The sequence below is a fragment of the Lolium perenne genome, chromosome 1 (genome assembly GCF_019359855.2).
Source record: "Lolium perenne isolate Kyuss_39 chromosome 1, Kyuss_2.0, whole genome shotgun sequence".
Lineage (NCBI taxonomy): Eukaryota > Viridiplantae > Streptophyta > Magnoliopsida > Poales > Poaceae > Lolium > Lolium perenne.
The window spans coordinates 152,712,552-152,736,207 of NC_067244.2; the positions used below are offsets into that span (position 1 = coordinate 152,712,552).

General features: G+C 40.4%; 1 long non-coding RNA gene across 3 annotated transcripts; it reads left to right on the top strand.

Annotated features, from left to right (window-relative positions):
* Window positions 1–16,135: 16,135 nt before the first annotated feature.
* Window positions 16,136–23,166, top strand: LOC127307908 (uncharacterized). Of its 3 annotated transcripts, XR_011743553.1 has the most exons (9): window positions 16,136–16,396; window positions 16,536–17,575; window positions 17,720–18,229; window positions 18,717–19,436; window positions 19,588–19,859; window positions 19,954–20,058; window positions 20,776–21,309; window positions 22,162–22,271; window positions 22,841–23,166. It is a non-coding gene; the product is annotated as an uncharacterized lncRNA (long non-coding RNA). The 3 variants fall into 3 exon arrangements; XR_011743551.1 differs by having other exon boundaries at window positions 19,530–20,058; XR_007856010.2 differs by having other exon boundaries at window positions 19,588–20,058; window positions 22,841–23,165.
* Window positions 23,167–23,656: the final 490 nt, after the last annotated feature.

Sequence of the window (23,656 nt, forward strand, 5' to 3'; positions counted from 1 at the left end):
ACCAGGAACCTTGAGACAGAGGTAGAAAAGCAAAGTGCGAGTATTTCATTTCTATAGCAATCTAATGATGACTTACAGAAGAGCATTTGAGGCCTGACCGAACAGTTTGGAAAATCCAAGGCTGAGTTGCAGAAAGAGATTAAAGTGACACAAGAAGAGAGATAATGTATTAACCCAACTGAAACAATCAGAGTTTTCCTCCAACATGGCCTCCGAAGACCATTTGTAGATAATGCTTTGGTTGTTCCTTTTCTATTTCTGTTGCTTTTGACATAGTCATTGAGTGTTTGCTACTATAAGATATTTCTTGGTTCTATACTCTGTCCGTTATATAGAGTTTACATTGACACGAGTTCCACGGGATCGTGCGCCAAGGCGCACATTTAAATCTAATCTAAAGGTGTATATGATGCCCCCCATAGGGGGTCTCACAGCGCTTTGGATTTTTGGCCGTCAGATCGAGCTGACGTGGCGCGATCTCCGCCGTCGATTTCGTCCAGGGCGCGAGGCCCTCCCACAAACCCGCATTTTATCCATGGGTCGTGTGAAAGCCCGCTTGGCCCAGCCTCTCGCGTCGCGCGTGGCTGCAAGCTGAGGAAAAAGGGCAGTCGCTCCCCTTCTCCTCCCACGGCGCCGCTCGCCGCCCCTCTCCTTCTCCTCCCAGCGCGCCGCCGTCTTGGCCGCCGCGGCACGAGCAGGTGGTGGCCGGCGAGCAGCAACAGGAGGAGGTGCTGCTGCTACGTCTCCGGACGAGCAGGTGGTGGGCTGCGGGAGCACCGCCACCGAGCACTGGAGTAGGGCGAAGCAGGTCGAGCAGGATGGCACTTGCGGAGCTGTGCTGCGCGGGAACCTCCACAACGAGCCACCGACCCTCACGGCCTGCAGGGCGAGCACCGGTCAGATCTGCCAGGTCCAGATGCGTCGTCTCCATGGTCTGCTCCGCCCAGCCGGCCGCCGCCGCCCCATCCAGCGAGCCAACACCTCCGCCACCGGTCTTCCATTTGTAGGATAACGTTGCATAGAAAACAAAAAATTTCCTACCGCGAACACGCAATCCAAGCCAAGATGCAATCTAGAAGACGGTAGCAACGAGAGGGTATCGAGTCTCACCCTTGAAGAGATTCCAAAGCCTACAAGATGAGGCTCTTGTTGCTGCGGTAGACGTTCACTTGCCGCTTGAAAAAGCGCGTAGAAGATCTTGATCACGATCGCTTCCGGCGCCACGAACGGGCAGCACCTCCGTACTCGGTCACACGTTCGGTTGTTGATGAAGACGACGTCCACCTCCCCGTTCCAGCGGGCAGCGGAAGTAGTAGCTCCTCTTGAATCCGACAGCACGACGGCGTGGTGTCGGTGGTGGTGGAGAAATCCGGCGGAGCTTCGCTTAAGCGTGCGGGATGTGGTGGAGGAGAGAGACCGCTAGGGTTTGGGGAGAGAAAGGGGGTTGGGCGCCGGCCCTCTAAGGGGTGCGGCCAAGGCTGAGCCAAAGAGTGGCTGCCCCCCTCCCTCTCCTCCTCATTATATAGGTGGAAGCACCAAGAGTTCTAGTCCAAGTCTTCGAATAAGACCCCAACACTAAAACCTCCCATATGTGGGAAACCTACTCAAGGAGGGAGTCCTACCCAAGGTGGGACTCCCACCTTTCCTTGAGGTGGGTTGGCCGGCCACCCTAGGGGAGTCCATCTTGGACTCCTCCCCTTTAGGGTTGGCTGGTCATGCAAGGTGGAGTCCCTCCGGGACTCTACTTTCCATGGTGATTTCTTCCGGACTTTTCTAGAACCTTCTAGAACCTGCCATAAATGCACCGGATCATTTCCAAATTTGGAATATGACTTCCTATGTATGAATCTTATTCTTCGGACCATTCCGGAACTCCTCGTGATGTCCGGGATCTCATCCGGGACTCCGAACAAATATTCGAACTCCATTCCATATTCAAGTTCTACCATTTCAACATCCAACTTTAAGTGTGTCACCCTACGGTTCGTGAACTATGCGGACATGGTTGAGTACTTACTCCGACCAATAACCAATAGCGGGATCTGGAGATCCATAATGGCTCCCACATATTCAACGATGACTTTAGTGATCGAATGAACCATTCACATACGATACCAATTCCCTTTGTCACACGATATTTTACTTGTCCGAGGTTTGATCTTCGGTATCACTCTTATACCTTGTTCAACCTCGTCTCCTGACAAGTACTCTTTACTCGTACCGTGGTATGTGGTCTCTTATGAACTTATTCATATGCTTGCAAGACATTAGACGACATTCCACCGAGAGGGCCCAGAGTATATCTATCCGTCACCGGGATGGACAAATCCCACTGTTGATCCATATGCCTCAACTCATACTTTCCGGATACTTAATCCCACCTTTATAACCACCCATTTACGCAGTGGTGTTTGATGTAATCAAAGTACCTTTCCGGTATAAGTGATTTACATGATCTCATGGTCATAAGGACTAAGTAACTATGTATCGAAAGCTTATAGCAAATAACTTAATGACGAGATCTTATGCTACGTTTAATTGGGTGTGTCCATTACATCATTCATATAATGATATAACCTTGTTATTAATAACATCCAATGTTCATGATTATGAAACTAATCATCCATTAATCAACAAGCTAGTTTAAGAGGCATACTAGGGACTTCTTTGTTGTCTACATATCACACATGTATTAATGTTTCGGTTAATACAATTATAGCATGATATATAAACATTTATCATAAACATAAAGATATAAATAATAATCACTTTATTATTGCCTCTAGGGCATATCTCCTTCAGTCTCCCACTTGCACTAGAGTCAATAATCTAGTTTACATTTGTAAAGATATAACACCTTGGCCTTCTGGTGCTTTATCATGTTTTGCTCACAGGAGAGGTTTTAGTCAACGGATCTGACATGCTCAGAACCGTATGTATTTTGTAATTCATTTGCGTCTCAACGCATCACTCATTTCCAAATGAGTCGGCATTAAATATGTTTGGTCTTCTGGTGGAACCTTAATTCCGCGGTCTGAAATATGTCACTAATATTGTCACACACAATATAGCTTCAAAGTTCTGACTCTGTCGGAAATACACCAAGTTCTCAAAGAACCTCTTGACTTAACATCCTTTGTCATTGTCAAAATAATGACATACTCTGCCTTCTTTTGTAGATTCCGTCACAATATTTAGAACTCTTCTAAATCTAGCATAGACAACTTCTAGCTCATTGTGCTACCTTTTAAACAACACTTAGTCTAATTGGAGATTGAAATTATATTTTATATGTGATAAAACCAATATCGGTGTAACACCTTACAGCGATTTGTTTGTCATTTCTTCATACAAAAAAATATATATATCCTTAGTTCTTCTAAAGTACTCAAGGATATTCTTACTGTCGTCCCATGATCATCTTATGAATCATTCCGGTATATGCTCATAACATTTTAGAGCACAAGATATATGATTTTGTACATATTATTCGTGATCTAAAATCACTCATGTGTTTTTACTCATCGAGTGTCAGATACACTCAAGTCTTGTTAAACCTTCACATGACAAGAACATTTTCTTAATATTTCTATATTGAACTATTTCAATATCCATTCTATGTACTTTGACTTAAACTTATTATGTGTTTCAATCTATCTTCATAGATCTTGACACTAAATATGTTTTAGTCCATATCCTTTCATTGAAGTTAACTTTCAATGAAACATTTTAATCAAGTATATAATTACATTATTTATAACCAACTATATGTCATCTACATAAAGTATTATAAATATGTCTCAGCGCTCCCACTTAATTTCTTGCAAATGCAAGCCTCTTCATCATTTCTGATGAAATCAAAAACTCTTTGACTATTTCATCTGGTGAAGATTCCAGCTCCGTAATACTCACTTCATCCAATTGAAGTTCGTATACCTATCTAGTATTCTACGGACTAGCAAAACAATTGGTTGTATCTTGTATACATACTTCTGTTAAGTAGTGTATTTTGCCATCCTACTAGCATATCTCATAAAAGAAATATGTAGTGATTACTAGAATAATCCACATAGACTATAAGCATTGCTACGGAAGATCTAATCTTATCGTAATCAACTCTTTGAACTTTGTCGTAAACAATTTTTCGACAAGTCGAGCTTCTTTAAGGATATTTCATCCAAGTCTATAGATCCATTTACTTTCAAAAAGTATTCATCTTTTATGGATTTCATGGTGTATGGCCATTTTAACGGAGTCAGGGCCCATCATAACTTCTTTGTTTGTAGTTGGTTTATCATTGTTCAAAATCAATCCTTTGTCCACAAATCATTTATTTGATCACAAAGTAAACCATACCTACAAGGTCCAATATGTACTTCGATCTCCATGGCTAAAACACTTTGTAGTCATGGGAGCCATGATTGTCGTGGCCACTTCCGAAACCAATTCCGATCTTTGTGCTACTCGATCATTATGCTCAGGTTCATAAACCTTATCAAGTTCTATTGTCCTCCCACTCAAATACTTCGCTAGAAACAATTTCTTGGAAATAAGAAACATTGACAAACACTTTTGTCTTTGTCTACATAGTGGGAAGAATTCCCAATCAATTCTCTGGGATAACCAACAAAGACATTCATCCGATTTTGGTTGTAAACTTATTTACTTATGCTATGCACACCAAAATTTTAAGAAAAGACTATTAGGATTCATACCCATACCATAACTCGTATGGTGTCATTTCAACGGATCATGATGGTGCTCTATTAAGTGTAAAAGCGGTAGTCACTAAAGCATAATCCACAAAATATAATGGCATCAATATTTTATCTCATCATTGATCCAACAAGGTTTGGATACGTCTTTTGGATACTTCATCATCACTATGATACTCCAAGAAACGTGAGTTGTAGAACAACTTCATAACTCTCTTAGATGTTCGCTAAAACTCGTAATTCAAATATTTCCACCATGATCCAATCATAGATATTTGACTTTTCTATTACGATGATTTCCACTTCATGCTGAATTTATTTGAATCTATTCAAATGTTTCAAACTTCTTCCTTATCGAATATATCCACATATATATACTCAATTCATTGTTTGAAGTTTTCATGAAGTAGAAGAATCTCCCGCACACAACTATGCCTAGTGAACCACATACATCATCATGTATTTTTCAATAAGTTTGTTGCCCGTTCAACTCTTGGCCTATGAACGGTATTTTAATCATTCTCTTTAGAAAAGATTTGCAAGCGCCAAATGATTCAAAAATCAAATGACTCCAAAAATCCATTTGCATGGAGTTCCTTCATGCGTTCCTTTCAAACATGACCTAAATGGCGGTTCCACAAATAAGTGGAATTCAAATCATTTGCCTTATGGCATTTTAGCGTCAGTGTTATGTATGTGTGTTTCACCATTAAGATTTATAATAACTTATCCATCGTACATGGAGTAATGTCATAATTTGAACAACTCATTGTTTTTAATTGACCAGAGCAAAATAACAATTTATTAAGCTCTTTATTATAAATTCTAAGGGCTAGATAGAATGCCAACGACGAACATAATAACACTTTATTTTTGTTTCTGACGTGCATTCCTATCATATTCCTTGTCGATCACTTAGGCCATTGTATTCTTGTATTGCGTTGTTTTGTATGACACTTCATACCAACTAATATGGTACTAATACCCAAGAATTTCATTGTGTGACCTAACTAGGAATATAACCATAACATGTATATCATTTATATACACCTGAGCTAGACCTTCTATTCTTTTCTTTTCTTTTTGCCAAAATATCTTTTGCAGTTTCTCTTTTAGCTTTCCTCATTATTCAGAAAAACACTTCAACATCAATAACTTCTAGGTTTGTTGGTCTAATACCAATAACCTTGAGGTTCTTATTTTGAAGTTGATCATCATATGACAAGTGTTCTAGATTCCACTATTAGTAACTTTGTAATATGATGAACAATTTCACTCATAATTTTATCCATCAATTCATGACAACTTTCTGAGACCATGTCTGTACATGCTAGGCTCATAAAGTTTAACCTTAGTATTCGCATGTGCAAATCTGGCTTGCACCCGTTGTAAGCACACGTAGAATCTATAACACCCGATTATCACGTGATGCTTCGAAACGACGAGTCTTAGCAACGGTGCATACTAAGGATGATAACTTCATGGATATGCGAATATCATTAGTGCCCCAATAGTTGGAGGATTGTGACGTCTGGCGTCTTCAACCTTCATACATTCCCATAAAACTTATGAGTTTATGTAGTCTCACCAAATTATATTCTATCATCTTGCAATAAGGTCTTAGATATCACATATATCTCATACCTTGATTATTTCTGAAAACTAAATTTTCAGCTCCTTACTTTTCAAACAAATTTGAACTTCAAGTTTTACGGAGACAAGATAATTTTAGGTACTAATTGAAACCATAACTCTTTGAATCAACAATGTGAGGTTTACTAAAAGTTTGCAATAGGACTTAATTAATTCTTGATTCTTTAACAATATGGTACCAAACCGTAAAGTTTCTTGTCAGATTTTAACAGTATTTCTATCTCAATTACAAGACTAGCGCATAGTAGTAAACGGATGCCAATACTACAAAATTAATTCAAAATACTACTCAAACTATGTTTATGATAATTAGTTCATGTTTGATACGTCTCCGACGTATCGATAATTTCTTATGTTCCATGCCACATTATTGATGTTATCTACATGTTTTATGCACACTTTATGTCATATTCATGCATTTTCTGGAACTAACCTATTAACAAGATGCCGAAGTGCCAGTTCCTGTTTTCTGCTGTTTTTGGTTTCAGAAATCCTAGTAACGAAATATTCTCGGAATCGGACGAAATCAACGCCCAGGTTCCTATTTTACTCGGAAGCATCCAGAACACACGAGAACCGCCAGAGAAGGGTGGCAGGGCCACCACACCACACCCCGGCGCGGCCTAGGGGGGGGCGCGCCCCCCTAGGGTGTGGGCCCCCCTTCGACCTTCCTGCGCCGCCTCTTCGCCTATAAGAAGCCCCTGGATCAGAAAACCCTATACCGATTGACGAAACCCACGAAAACCTTCCAGAGCCGCCGCCATCGCGAAGCCAAGATCTGGGGGACAGGATCTCTGTTCCGGCACCCTGCCGGAGCGGGGAAGTGCCCCCGGAAGGCTTCTCCATCGACACCGCTGCCATCTCCACCGCCATCTTCATCACCGCTGCTGCTCCCATGAGGAGGGAGTAGTTCTCCATCGAGGCTCGGGGCTGTACCGGTAGCTATGTGGTTAATCTCTCTACTATGTACTTCAATACAATGATCTCATGAGCTGCTTTACATGATTGAGATTCATCTGAGTTTTGTATCACTATTATCTATGTGCTACTCTAGTGATGTGTTATTAAAGTAGTTCTATTCCTCCTGCACGTGTGTAAAGGTGACAGTGTGTGCACCGTGTTAGTACTTGGTTTGTGCTATGATCATGATCTCTTGTAGATTATGGAGTTAACTATTGCTATGATATTATTGATGTGATCTATTCCTCCTACATATGCATGAAGGTGACAGTGTGCATGCTATGCTAGTACTCGGTTTAGTCTGTTGATCTATCTTACACTAAAGGTTACTAAAACATGAGCATTATTGTGGAGCTTGTTAACTCCGGCATTGAGGGTTCGTGTAATCCTACGCAATGTGTTCATCATCCAACAAAAGTGTAGAGTATGCATTTATCTATTCTGTTATGTGATCAATGTTGAGAGTGTCCACTAGTGAAAGTGTAATCCCTAGGCCTTGTTCCTAAATACTGCTGAGTTACTACTGCTTGTTTACTGTTTTACTGTGTTACTACTGCTGCAATACCACCACCATCAACTACACGCCCGCAAGCTATTTTCTGGCACCGTTGCTACTGCTCATACTTATTCATACCACCTGTATTTCACTATCTCTTCGCCGAACTAGTGCACCTATTTGGTGTGTTGGGGACACAAGAGACTTCTTGCTTTGTGGTTGCAGGGTTGCATGAGAGGGATATCTTTGACCTCTTCCTCCCTGAGTTCGATAAACCTTGGGTATCCACTTAAGGGAAACTTGCTGCTGTTCTACAAACCTCTGCTCTTGGAGGCCCAACACTGTCTACAGGAAAGGAGGGGGAACGTAGACATCAAGCACTTTTCTGGCGCCGTTGCCGGGGAGGAAAGGTAAAAGGCACTCATACTACGGTCCCAGGTAAAGTATTTTTCTGGCGCCGTCGTGTGTGTGCTCGAAGCTATTTCCTTTAGATCCTGCAATTGCATCTTGTTGTTTCTTGTTTACACTAGTTGGCATAATGTACAAGAGTGAGCTTCTTGTTCTATTTCCTGATTTAAAACATGGATTGTTTGATGCGAAAATTAAAAAACCTATGAAATCTTCTTTGCATGCTGGTAGTAATATTAGTATGAACGCTTTGAACACCATTGTTGACAATAATATAGAAAGTTCTAAGCTTGGGGAAGCTGGTTTTCATGATATTTTTAGTCCCCCAAGCATTGAGGAGAAAATTTTCTTTGATGATACTTTGCCTCCTATTTATGATGATAATGATAGTGGTCTTTTGGTGCCACCTACTATGGAGAGTAAATTTTGTTATGATTACAATATGCCCCCTATATTTGATAATGAGAATAATAATGATAGCTACTTTGTTGAATTTGCTCCCACTACAACTAATAAAATTGATTATGCCTATGTGGAGAGTAATTATTTTATGCATGAGACTCATGATAAGAATGCTTTATGTGATGGTTATATTGTTGAGTTTGCTCATGTTGCTACTGAAAGATATTATGAGAGAGGAAAATATGGTTGTAGAAATTTTCATGTTACTAAAACACCTCTCTATGTGCTGAAATTTTTGAAGCTACACTTGTTTTATCTTCCTATGCTTGTTACTTTGCTCTTCATGAACTTGTTTATTTACAAGATTCCTATGCATAGGAAGCATGTTAGACTTAAATGTGTTTTGTATTTGCCTCTTGATGCCCTCTTTTGCTTCAAATACTATTTCTTGCGAGTGCATCATTAAAACTGCTGAGCCCATCTTAATGGCTATAAAGAAAAGAACTTCTTGGGAGATAACCCATGTGTTATTTTGCTACAGTACTTTGTTTTTATTTTGTGTCTTGGAAGTTGTTTACTGCTGTAGCAACCTCTCCTTATCTTAGTTTTGTGTTTTGTTGTGCCAAGTAAAGCCGTTGATAGAAAAGTAAGTACTAGATTTGGATTACTGCGCAGTTCCAGATTTCTTTGCTGTCACGAATCTGGGTCCACCTCCCTGTAGGTAGCTCAGAAAATTATGCCAATTTACGTGCATGATCCTCAGATATGTACGCAACTTTCATCCAATTTGAGCATTTTCATTTGAGCAAGTCTGTTGCCATTTTAAAATTCGTCAATACGAACTGTTCTGTTTTGACAGATTCTGCCTTTTATTTCGCATTGCCTCTTTTGCTATGTTGGATGAATTTCTTTGATCCACTAATGTCCAGTAGCATTATGTAATGTCCAGAAGTGTTAAGAATGATTGTGTCACCTCTGAATATGTCAATTTATATTGTGCACTAACCCTCTAATGAGTTGTTTCGAGTTTGGTGTGGAGGAAGTTTTCAAGGGTCAAGAGAGGAGGATGATATACTATGATCAAGAAGAGTGAAAGCTCTAAGCTTGGGGATGCACCCGGTGGTTCACCCCTGCATATTTCAAGAAGACTCAAGCATCTAAGCTTGGGGATGCCCAAGGCATCCCCTTCTTCATCGACAAATTATCAGGTTCCTCCCCTGAAACTATATTTTTATTCCATCACATCTTATGTGCTTTTCTTGGAGCGTCTGTTTGTTTGTTTCTATTTTTGTTTTTGTTTGAATAAATGCTTGTGTGGGAGAGAGACACGCTCCGCTGGTTCATATGAACACATGTGTTCTTAGCTTTTAGTATTCATGGCGAAGTTTCTTCTTCGTTAAATTGTTATATGGTTGGAATTGGAAAATGATACATGTAGTAATTGCTATAATGTCTTGGGTAATGTGATACTTGGCAATTGTTGTGCTCATGTTTAAGCTCTTGCATCATATACTTTGCACCCATTAATGAAGAAATACATAGAGCATGCTAAAATTTGGTTTGCATATTTGGTTTCTCTAAGGTCTAGATAATTTCTAGTATTGAGTTTGAACAACAAGGAAGACGGTGTAGAGTCTTATAATGTTTTCAATATGTCTTTTATGTGAGTTTTGCTGCACCGGTTCATTCTTGTGTTTGTTTCAAATAAGCCTTGCTAGCCTAAACCATTGTATCGAGAGGGAATACTTCTCATGCATCCAAAATACTTGAGCCAACCACTATGCCATTTGTGTCCACCATACCTACCTACTACATGGTATTTTCCAGCCATTCCAAAGTAAATTGCTTGAGTGCTACCTTTAAAATTCCATCATTCACCTTTGCAATATATAGCTCATGGGACAAATAGCTTAAAAACTATTGTGGTATTGAATATGTAATTATGCACTTTATCTCTTATTAAGTTGCTTGTTGTGCGATAACCATGTTTACTGGGGAATGCCATCAACTCATTGTTGAATTTCATGTGAGTTGCTATGCATGTTCGTCTTGTCTGAAGTAAGGGCGATCTACACTGAGTTGAATGGTTTGAGCATGCATATTGTGAGAGAAGAACATTGGGCCGCTAACTAAAGCCATGTTCCATGGTGGAAGTTTCAGTTTTGGACAAACATCCTCAAATCTCTAATGAGAAAAGAATTAATTGTTGTTGAATGCTTAAAGCATTAAAAGAGGAGTCCATTATCTGTTGTCTATGTTGTCCCGGTATGGATGTCTAAGTTGAGAATAATCAAAAGCGAGAAATCCAAATGCGAGCTTTCTCCTTAGACCTTTGTACAGGCGGCATAGAGGTACCCCTTTGTGATACTTGGTTAAAGCATATGTATTGCGGTGATAATCCGGAGTAGTCCAAGCTAATTAGGACAAGGTGCGGGCACTATTAGTACACTATGCATGAGGCTTGCAACTTATAAGATATAATTTACATGATGCATATGCTTTATTACTACCGTTGACAAAATTGTTTCATGTTTTCAAAATCAAAGCTCTAGCACAAATATAGCAATCGATGCTTTTCCTCAATGAGGACCATTCTTTTACTTTCAATGTTGAGTCAGTTCACCTATTTCTCTCCACCTCAAGAAGCAAACACTTGTGTGAACTGTGCATTGATTCCTACATACTTGCTTATTGCACTTATTATATTACTCTATGTTGACAATATCCATGAGATATACATGTTACAAGTTGAAAGCAACCGCTGAAACTTAATCTTCTTTTGTGTTGCTTCAATGCCTTTACTTTGAATTATTGCTTTATGAGTTAACTCTTATGCAAGACTTATTAATGCTTGTCTTGAAGTGCTATTCATGAAAAGTCTTTGCTATATGATTCACTTGTTTACTCATGTCATATACATTGTTTTGATCGCTGCATTCACTACATATGCTTTACAAATAGTATGATCAAGATTATGATGGCATGTCACTCCAGAAATTATCTGTGTTATCGTTTTACACCTTCGGGACGAGCAGAACTAAGCTTGGGGATGCTGATACGTCTCCGACGTATCGATAATTTCTTATGTTCCATGCCACATTATTGATGTTATCTACATGTTTTATGCACACTTTATGTCATATTCATGCATTTTCTGGAACTAACCTATTAACAAGATGCCGAAGTGCAGTTCTGTTTTCTGCTGTTTTTGGTTTCAGAAATCCTAGTAACGAAATATTCTCGGAATCGGACGAAATCAACGCCCAGGTTCCTATTTTACCGGAAGCATCCAGAACACACGAGAACCGCCAGAGAAGGGTGGCAGGGCCACCACACCACACCCCGGCGCGGCCTAGGGGGGGGCGCGCCCCCCTAGGGTGTGGGCCCCCCTTCGACCTTCCTGCGCCGCCTCTTCGCCTATAAGAAGCCCCTGGATCAGAAAACCCTATACCGATTGACGAAACCCACGAAAACCTTCCAGAGCCGCCGCCATCGCGAAGCCAAGATCTGGGGGACAGGATCTCTGTTCCGGCACCCTGCCGGAGCGGGGAAGTGCCCCCGGAAGGCTTCTCCATCGACACCGCTGCCATCTCCACCGCCATCTTCATCACCGCTGCTGCTCCCATGAGGAGGGAGTAGTTCTCCATCGAGGCTCGGGGCTGTACCGGTAGCTATGTGGTTAATCTCTCTACTATGTACTTCAATACAATGATCTCATGAGCTGCTTTACATGATTGAGATTCATCTGAGTTTTGTATCACTATTATCTATGTGCTACTCTAGTGATGTGTTATTAAAGTAGTTCTATTCCTCCTGCACGTGTGTAAAGGTGACAGTGTGTGCACCGTGTTAGTACTTGGTTTGTGCTATGATCATGATCTCTTGTAGATTATGGAGTTAACTATTGCTATGATATTATTGATGTGATCTATTCCTCCTACATATGCATGAAGGTGACAGTGTGCATGCTATGCTAGTACTCGGTTTAGTCTGTTGATCTATCTTACACTAAAGGTTACTAAAACATGAGCATTATTGTGGAGCTTGTTAACTCCGGCATTGAGGGTTCGTGTAATCCTACGCAATGTGTTCATCATCCAACAAAAGTGTAGAGTATGCATTTATCTATTCTGTTATGTGATCAATGTTGAGAGTGTCCACTAGTGAAAGTGTAATCCCTAGGCCTTGTTCCTAAATACTGCTGAGTTACTACTGCTTGTTTCTTGTTTCTTTGTGTTACTACTGCTGCAATACCACCACCATCAACTACACGCCCGCAAGCTATTTTACGCTTATGCGTTACTCGCTCATACTTATTCATACCACCTGTATTTCACTATCTCTTCGCCGAACTAGTGCACCTATTTGGTGTGTTGGGGACACAAGAGACTTCTTGCTTTGTGGTTGCAGGGTTGCATGAGAGGGATATCTTTGACCTCTTCCTCCCTGAGTTCGATAAACCTTGGGTATCCACTTAAGGGAAACTTGCTGCTGTTCTACAAACCTCTGCTCTTGGAGGCCCAACACTGTCTACAGGAAAGGAGGGGGAACGTAGACATCAATGTTTTAATCTAATTACTAATGAACTCCCACTTAATACAACATCCCTCATAGTTGTTAAGTGGTACACGATCCAAATTCACTACACCAAAAACCGATCATCACGTGAGATGATGTAGCTTCAATGGTGAACATCAACATGTTGATCATATCATCCATATGACTCGTGTTCAACCTTTCAGTTTCCATTGTCCCGAGGCCATGTCTGTACATGCTAGGCTCGTCAAGCAAACCCAAGTATTCCGCGTGTGCAACATGGCTTACACCTGTTGTATGTGAATCGTTGAATCTATCACATCCGATCATCACGAGATGCTTTGAAACGACGAACTGTTACAACGGTGCATACGAGGGGAGAACACTTTATTATCTTGATATTAATGTGAGGGATCATCTTATAATGCTACCGTCGCGTTCTAAGCAAAATAAGATGCATAAAAGGATTAACATCACATGCAGTTCATATGTGATATGATATGGCCCTTTTGTCTTTGCGCCTTCGATCTTCATCTCTAAAGCACGGACATGATCTCCATCATCAACGGGCATGATCTCCATCATCGTCGGTGTAGCGTCAAGGTTCATGGCGCCGGCTTCATGGTTGTTCACCTCATGTAGCAACTATTACAACTACTTTGAAATACTACTCAACATGAAAATTAAAGACAACCATAAGGCTCCTGCCGGTTGCCACAATACAATAATGATCATCTCATACATATTCATCATCACATTATGGCCATATCACATCACCAAACCCTGCAAAAACAAGTTAGACGTCTCTAATTTGGTTTGCATATTTTACGTGGTTTAGGGTTTTCGAGTAATATCTAATCTACCTACGAACATGAACCACAACGGTGATACTAGTGTTGTCAATAGAAGAGTAAATTGAATCTTCACTATAGTAGGAGAGACAGACACCCGCAAAGCCTCTTATGCAATACAAGTTGCATGTCGAACGAGGAACAAGTCTCATGAACGCGGTCATGTAAAGTTAGTCCGAGCCGCTTCATCCCACTATGCCACAAAGATGCAAAGTACTCAAACTAAAGATAACAAGAGCATCAACGCCCACAAAACCATTGTGTTCTACTCGTGCAACCATCTATGCATAGACACGGCTCTGATACCACTGTAGGATAACGTTGCATAGAAAACAAAAAATTTCCTACCGCGAACACGCAATCCAAGCCAAGATGCAATCTAGAAGACGGTAGCAACGAGAGGGTATCGAGTCTCACCCTTGAAGAGATTCCAAAGCCTACAAGATGAGGCTCTTGTTGCTGCGGTAGACGTTCACTTGCCGCTTGCAAAAGCGCGTAGAAGATCTTGATCACGATCGCTTCCGGCGCCACGAACGGGCAGCACCTCCGTACTCGGTCACACGTTCGGTTGTTGATGAAGATGACGTCCACCTCCCCGTTCCAGAGGGCAGCGGAAGTAGTAGCTCCTCTTGAATCCGACAGCACGACGGCGTGGTGCCGGTGGTGGTGGAGAAATCCGGCGGAGCTTCGCTTAAGCGTGCGGGATGTGGTGGAGGAGAGAGACCGCTAGGGTTTGGGGAGAGAAAGGGGGTTGGGCGCCGGCCCTCTAAGGGGTGCGGCCAAGGCTGAGCCAAAGAGTGGCTGCCCCCCTCCCTCTCCTCCTCATTATATAGGTGGAAGCACCAAGAGTTCTAGTCCAAGTCTTCGAATAAGACCCCAACACTAAAACCTCCCATATGTGGGAAACCTACTCAAGGAGGGAGTCCTACCCAAGGTGGGACTCCCACCTTTCCTTGAGGTGGGTTGGCCGGCCACCCTAGGGGAGTCCATCTTGGACTCCTCCCCTTTAGGGTTGGCTGGTCATGCAAGGTGGAGTCCCTCCGGGACTCTACTTTCCATGGTGATTTCTTCCGGACTTTTCTAGAACCTTCTAGAACCTGCCATAAATGCACCGAATCATTTCCAGATTTGGAATATGACTTCCTATGTATGAATCTTATTCTCCGGACCATTCCGGAACTCCTCGTGATGTCCGGGATCTCATCCGGGACTCCGAACAAATATTCGAACTCCATTCCATATTCAAGTTCTACCATTTCAACATCCAACTTTAAGTGTGTCACCCTACGATTCGTGAACTATGCGGACATGGTTGAGTACTTACTCCGACCAATAACCAATAGTGGGATCTGGAGATCCATAATGGCTCCCACATATTCAACGATGACTTTAGTGATCGAATGAACCATTCACATACGATACCAATTCCCTTTGTCACACGATATTTTACTTGTCCGAGGTTTGATCTTCGGTATCAATCTTATACCTTGTTCAACCTCGTCTCCTGACAAGTACTCTTTACTCGTACCGTGGTATGTGGTCTCTTATGAACTTATTCATATGCTTGCAAGACATTAGACGACATTCCACCGAGAGGGCCCAGAGTATATCTATCCGTCATCGGGATGGACAAATCCCACTGTTGATCCATATGCCTCAACTCATACTTTCCAGATACTTAATCCCACCTTTATAACCACCCATTTACGCAGTGGCATTTGATGTAATCAAAGTACCTTTCCGGTATAAGTGATTTACATGATCTCATGGTCATAAGGACTAAGTAACTATGTATCGAAAGCTTATAGCAAATAACTTAATGACGAGATCTTATGCTACGCTTAATTGGGTGTGTCCATTACATCATTCATATAATGATATAACCTTGTTATTAATAACATCCAATGTTCATGATTATGAAACTAATCATCCATTAATCAACAAGCTAGTTTAAGAGGCATACTAGGGACTTCTTTGTTGTCTACATATCACACATGTATTAATGTTTCGGTTAATACAATTATAGCATGATATATAAACATTTATCATAAACATAAAGATATAAATAATAATCACTTTATTATTGCCTCTAGGGCATATCTCCTTCACCATTGCCTAGCATCCTCCACCGAGCCTTCTAGGTTCGCTCTTGATTTCTCCCCCTCCCCCTCTCTCTCTTTCTCTCTCTCTCTGATTTCACGTTTTATTCCCTTGTATTGTTCATCTTAGAAGTGGCGTGTGCACAGAATGCAACTCCATCATGAGCAGCTCTGCTCATCTAGGTGGTTGCTTTGTATACATCAGGAAGCAGCTCCATTGTTTGCATCTGGAGTATTTTTTAGGCTACAGATGATCTCCATAGGATACTGAATGAGGTAATGCACTAGTGTGGTTTAAGTTGTTTCCAAGTTTTTCGGTTTGGCATGATGCTGATGCTTAGATTAGCGAGCCCCTTTCCAGGCCACAAACCCCAAAAGGCAGCTGGGAACGTCCTTTTTTGCCTAAAAATTACAGTTATGTGATGGCATGGTGCTGGTGCTTATGTGAGGATGAACCCAGCTGATGTGTTAGAGAGACAGAGAGGAAAAAGACTGTCGTTTGTTGGTGATTCACTCAACATAGAACATGTGGGAATCACTTGTTTTGTATCGTGAGGAATTCTATCAAAGACGAGAGAAAGCTGTTCGAGGTATCCGGCAACCGCAAATTCAGGGATGAGGTCTCCTACTCTTTCTTGTTTCAGGTAGAGATTTAATGCTTTTCACATCCCATTATTTTGGCTCCCTTTCACTGAAAGTGCAGAAGGTTATGCTTGTTATCTGTGCATGTTTGATCATGCAGGACGAAAGCTTATGTGCTAAATTCAGGTTGTCTAGGATTACAATTACACCTTGGAGTTCTTTCGCTCCCCTTTCCATTGGTCATGAATGGGACTTGTATTAATACCAATGTGCTTTTCAGATATCTGACTGGTACTTTCCTTGGATCTTTTGTATGGCCAGCTGTTTTGATTACTGATGTGCCTTAAGCAATGGGGTCTACAAAAGGCAGAAATATCAAGATTTTCATTGGTACGTGTTGGAATAGCTACAAAAAAACAAATCATTACTTTATTTACAGGTTATTTTACATGCATTATATGTCAAAACCTCCTGGTTGAAGCAGCCATCCTGCTTTATGCTGATTAAATGGTGAAAGTTCTAACAAGTGATGTTGTGGTCGTACCGTATTACTGCCTGATGATGTAGCTATTTGAGTGCTATAGCTTCTAATAATGGAGCAGGTGAAATCTTGATCTATCATCACTAATCTTTTATCCTGTATTGCTAATGACAAGCTAACCTTTTTATCTTCATGAATTTTAGTACTGGGCTTAACGGCATGTTTTTTTGGGGTAAAAGTATCGAATAGAACAGGAACTTGGGGACCAAGATAAAACCTATATCTCCTCAGATAGACCGGATGATATATTTCCAATGGTTATCTGGCAGATTAATCTTGTATGCCCAACTGAAAGTAACATAGACAACTTGCGTAAAGTAGCAGCTCATCAGGTACCTTTGCTCATTATTAGGTTCTTTTGCATCATTCGAGCTATTAAAAATTTAAATAGAAAATGGCTTTCCAATCACAGACCATTTCATATAGCGGATATAGAGACTGAAACAGGATCACATTCGCATTGTTTCTCAATTTAGGGAAGATCACCTAGGAAAAGAAAGAAGATATCACACCTAGGTATACCCTCTCATGCAGATCAAAGGAAACTAGGTGACCTGAATTTAGGGAAGAGCAATAGTTAGTGGAGACAAAGAGACCCAATGCCACCACCACCAGATCTGGCGTTTTGACATCTGAAGCCAGTACTAGGTAATGGTTCTTGGAATAAATGGATAGCTCACTTGTGTATGCGTTTGTGTGATCTGATGTGTGGGTGAGATAAATAACATTTTAATTGGCACAGGGAGTGTCCATCTTCTATTTTCGTTGAGCATCCAAGGGTCTTTGTTAGTGCTTTTTCCGCACCCGCTATGGACATGTGCACATTTATGCCTTCACAAATGCACCGCTGTCTTAATCAGGTTTCAGTAGATACTGTCATACTCATGTAAGAATTGACTTGGTTCCACGAAACCTTCAGGTTACTCAGGTTCAGAGGTGTTTCATAGTAGTGACCAAGTCTTCAATATGGCATCTGAATTAACAAGGTGTGTACTGTAGCCATACTTGTATCTCCAGGTTACCAATTCTGCAATTCACATTATTCCTGAACTTTCGTGAACTGTGTAGTTTGGAACAGCAAAGTAATACTTCACTTTGAACAGTGCTATTCCTCTACTGACAGTACCATTTAGCTGAACCAATAGATTAACTCAGGTTTTGTTATCCAATTATTTTTACAAAAAGCTAATGCAAAATCTGAAAACCAAGTTAACCCAAATATTCTATTGACCCCTGTGAACTAAAATCTGTTACTGAACTGAAATAAGATATCAGTGAGCATCTATAGTTACAGCTGATTTGAAACTAAATCAAAGTGAATAAAAAATACTCCTGTCAAGTGCATAAAATCAGGAGTATTTATTTTCTCAGGCTACAAACAAGAAAGCACAAATGTTCTTTATGTGCGAAGGCAAGGCAGATACCTTTTACCCTTGGCTAATATGATCTCCCGTCCTTTCTTACCAAGTTTAGGCCATGGACGCCGTTGAGATTCCATCCATGGTCATGATCAAGGCAGCTTCCTACGACAGTATACCCACCAAGAGCGAAGTGACGGTGATATTCTCTCCGTCATGTGCATAAATTCTATTGGAGAAGTCTCAGTAGTCAGTCATGTGTATTGGTTGTTGAATATACAGTTAGCACAATATATTAAGACATGTACTAATGACGATTTCAGTGTTCACCCATCAGATAGTTTTTCATTTGGTGTTCGACTACCATCGATTCTACAGATGCTTAATATATTGTTTTACAATCTGTTGACCAAGTATATAGGCATGTGCTACTTTGTTCGTGATTTCGTGTGTTTTATCCTAATTTCATTATATTGACTTTGTTTTTGGAAGACGTAAAAAACATATAATCATTTTCTCACTTTTCATTGTTGTTATACCAATTGTAAATTGGTGCAAATTCCACATGAAAATGGGCCAAGGTGCACCAGAAGTGTCTTCATTCCTCCATATTGTCCATAATTGGGTTATAATCCTCGATACTATCCATGATAATCCTCCATATTATCCATAGTACATAGCGATTTTTACAAAACAATTATTGATGTGAAGTACCGGGGCTGCGCGCCAAGGCGCGCATCAAAATGGACACGGTGGAGGTTATGGAGAGATGCAGGTCTAGGATCCTTTGCTTCTGTCGTGCACGAAAGCCGGCGTAGGAATTCGCTAACCATAGGTGAGCCGTCGTCAATTCGCTGTAGTTTTTCCCTGTTCATAATTGTGTGCTTTACTTAATTTATTTATGCTTCAATGGTTTCTCTAATTATAGGATACATTTCAGTGCAAGGTTACCTTGCATTCTGACCCTATGATTTACTTAACCCAAGGTGAGGCGTTGTCCATTTCCCAAGCCTGTGCAAGGTTTGAAGCGTCTGGCGAATTCTGATCCTATGGTCATGTGCTCCATGGAGAAGTGCTGAGCATATTTATTGGTGGAGCTGGAGAGCTGCACCTTGAAATTCGTTTAAAGGATCTGCAAGAGGACTTCATGGATGGTGCTGAAATTACTATTTTTTCCTCTTGGAATCTCACTTGGATTTTTCTGTGACATCCAAGAAAAATGAAGCTTGATGATTGTGTACCTCAGAAAAGAATCATAGTGAAGTTACCAATATGCTCCATATATAAATTTCTTTTATGTGTTTTAGCTTCTCTGACTCTACAATAATTTGTATCCTTGCAAAGTTTTGCAGACTCTACCAGTTGAGCTAACAGTTTGTCATATGAGTCGGTTGGCACACCACAGGTTAATTGCGTCATCAAATGACTCTGGTGTAGAACTAAGGTTCTTTTCTCAGGTACTTTATTTTTCTCCTACCCATGTCAATATTGTGCAACTGGTTCTTTTGCATCTCTAGAGACCTATGAATGTTTGCTACCTCAAGCCTCTTTGGTGTAGCTGTTATTGTTCACTGAGACCATTTCACTCATTAATTTATTTAAATTTAGGTGACTATATCAATGTGAATCAGAATTACGATGCATTACTTGTCCATTTTTATATTTAGTATTTTACATGATCCACATTGCTTTAGTGAGCTAATAGACTGCAGCTCAAGATTCTGTTTTGCTGCTTTGGATGGTTTATCAAATCATTGCTCTTCATTCTATAAATTCATAGCCTTCCCGGCAATGACACCTTTCATCTATGTTTGCTTTAATAACTTCAGAAAATAGAATTTGAATTTGCTAATTATTTAAACTTGGTCAGTGAATAGATTGAGCTATTTTATTTCCTACCTCCGTAGCTTTTGTTGTGTATATGGCGTTGTTGTCAGTGATATTGTACCTATTTTTTTTTGCTTTTTGAAGGAACACTTCTCATCTGATAAAGTAAATATCCCAGTAGGTCATAGTTTTGTCTCCTTTATGATGCATATATGGTTCTGTTTTGTTGCATTCCAGTGTTAGTATATCTATTTACATTTGATGTGATATAGAAAGTTAGCACACCAGTTTGCCGGGTACCGCCTAGAAGATGTCAGAACATTGATTTGATTTTATTTCATGATCAGGTACCACCTAAAAGATGTCACATGAAACTACATGAAAAGTAGTTCTGGGCAATGGCTCTACATGCAGAACTGGCTAAACTACCCGCGATAAAACAGATGACAGTGACACCGTAGATGAGCTTGGTGCTATATACATATTGAGTCCATTATCGAGGAGCCTATTATAGGTGTTCCTGCCATCGAGTCTATTATCAGAGTTCCATTGTCGACTCTTATCCTCTGCATAGACAAGATTGTTTGCCTATAATCGCATTCAGAGATAATAGCACCCACCTCCCCCTTGTGCGAACTCGTACGTCTTCTCATGTTGGCTTCCATGGATGAAGACTCCTGCGATGAAGAGTCTATGTCCACCCCAACTACTGTTGTGAACAACCATTTCGGCAATCCAATTCCTATCCTATGATGTCGGTGTTTCCGCATATCAAATTAAACATATTCCGTCTATGTTTGATTATATTATGCAGATGCTCCAAAAGAAACGCGGCGGAGAACCATGTCTACAGAAATAGGGAAGAGAAATAAACATATGAGGTACTATCAGATCTAGACCCAAATATATATGTATGATGTTGTTCTTGAAAGACTACTTTGAACTGAGATACCCTATCTGCGATTTTTCTGCATCTCATGTACTGTGGTTTCAACCGAATAAAACAGACTCTTCATCGGATTCACTTACACCGCATTCGCATGTCTTAGATAAATTCTGAAATATAACTCGGCTTTTGAATTGTAAGGGCATTATACTACTACGAAATTTATACAGGGTTTTTGTTTGGTTGCGCCACCTATTTTTCGCTGTCAAAACCCATTGTTATATTTTTCTTGTGGTTATCCAATAGAGTCACTGTCATCTTAGTTAGTAGGGAATTACTGTGTAGATGAACACTGATGGCAATGTATAATATATTTACCGGTTCACTCTACACTGCATGACTTCATTGCCTATGGTTTGTTGAGGCTATCCCTATTTGTTAGTCAAGTATGTAAGGTTTATTGTTTGTCCAATTCATTTGCCTCTGAAAACACATGATGATCTATCATTTTCAACCTACAAAACGATCACGACAGTGAGCCTTCTGGATAGTGGGTTGCCTACACTTTTGTTTTCATCTTGGATTAGCTTTAAAATATAGCAGATTATTCTCTCTTCTTTGATCTTATATTGCTTTTATACTTTTTGATCTTTTGGTTAAGCAGAGATAATAAAGAATCATATTTGAGTTTGCTCAACTCACTTGAGCTTTGGTGTAGCCAAAGTGAGCCTTCTAGATAGTGGGTTGCTACATTTTTTGTTTTCATATTGGATTAGCTTTAGAATATAGCAGATTATTTCTCTGTTCTTGTATTGCTTTTATACCTTTTGATTTTTTTGTTAAGCAGAGATAATAAAGAATCATATTTGAGGTAGCTCAACACAGTTGAGCTTTGGTGTTGGGGTTCCATGGTGTTTCCTAGGGCTCGCCTCATTGTGAGACGTGGTGAAACCTAAGGTATACACTATCTGCTCTTCCTTTTCTTATGTCCTCTGCTTCTAGACCATTTTCTTTTTATTATCCATCTTCAGTTCTTCACTAAATCAAAGTGACTAAAAATTATTGCTTTACCACCCTCTGTGTAGTTAACATAGCTCGTGTTTTTTTTCAGATAATGTTGATAATTTTCTCCATAACTTCTTTCATGCAACATTATCATGTGTTTTCAGAGGAAAATTATCATGTGTTTTCAGAGAAACATTATCATGATCTTTGCTTCCTGTTTTGCTTGACCATCAAAAACTTGGATCTTCCATGACGGCCACATTATGGATAAGTGCATTTTATACATGACATTGTTTAACCATTTTCTGTATTATCCAAGTTACCCCTTAAAAAGTTAATTTATCTTGCTACAACCTACAGTTCATTTTTACTGTTGCAGATGCCCAAAGATCGATCTTGTGATATTATATAGAACTAGAAGCACAAACTGTAATATCAAAACATGTTCCTAGGAGTACAGAATACGAAGTTTGTACCTTCCATTGGACTCACTTCAGCTTATTTTTCCTGAGATTCTGCAGGTAACATTAGGCACCCGAAAATTTGAGAAAATGGCTCCATAAGAGGAACCGAAGGGGAAGTCTATGAAGCCAGGGAAGTGGTTGGCTAGGGGAGGGCCAAGGAGAGGCCACCTCCTGTCGCCATCACCTCTACCACCGCCGCAATTCCCCTTCAGCTCAAGCGCATCTAGGGGCAGGCTTACCGGAGGGTTGGAGCAGAGCCGGGTAGGGGTCAGTGAGATGATGGCTGGGAAGAGGAGAAGCTCATGTTCGGGTGCCCGTAAGCTTTTGGTGAATTGGTTCGAGGGTGGTATTTTTTCATGTTATGTCCCTATCCTGGGCTCTGATGCAAATATTCATGTGCCCGTCGTGACAATGAACTTCTCCTTATGGATGAAAAATACGTGCTCATATTCATGTCCACATATGGATGCTGCTTATACTTTGTACGGTAATTCTCTTGGGTTGTCATGCGATCAGTTACTTACCTACTTGTGTAGTTCATTCCAGCACAATATGGCTACCTCAGGAAAAAGATAGTTGTAAATTTCTTGTTCAACGCCGTTATCTACTTATTAGTATGTGCTTTGTTCTAGGCTCTGGCCAATCGTGGCTTGCTTAAGAAAAAGAATTATAAAATCCTTGCTCAATGCTATTATCTATCTAATAACATGTTTTTATCCATGGTTGGCAAGATGTTGCTCTTCTAAGCTTAAACCTACCTGGTACATGTCCAGTTTGATCTACATATATTTGTGGTAGTTCATATGTTAACATATCTTTTTTCAGTTCAAATGTTGGGCATCTCATCAACATATCTTATTTCATGCATTCTTT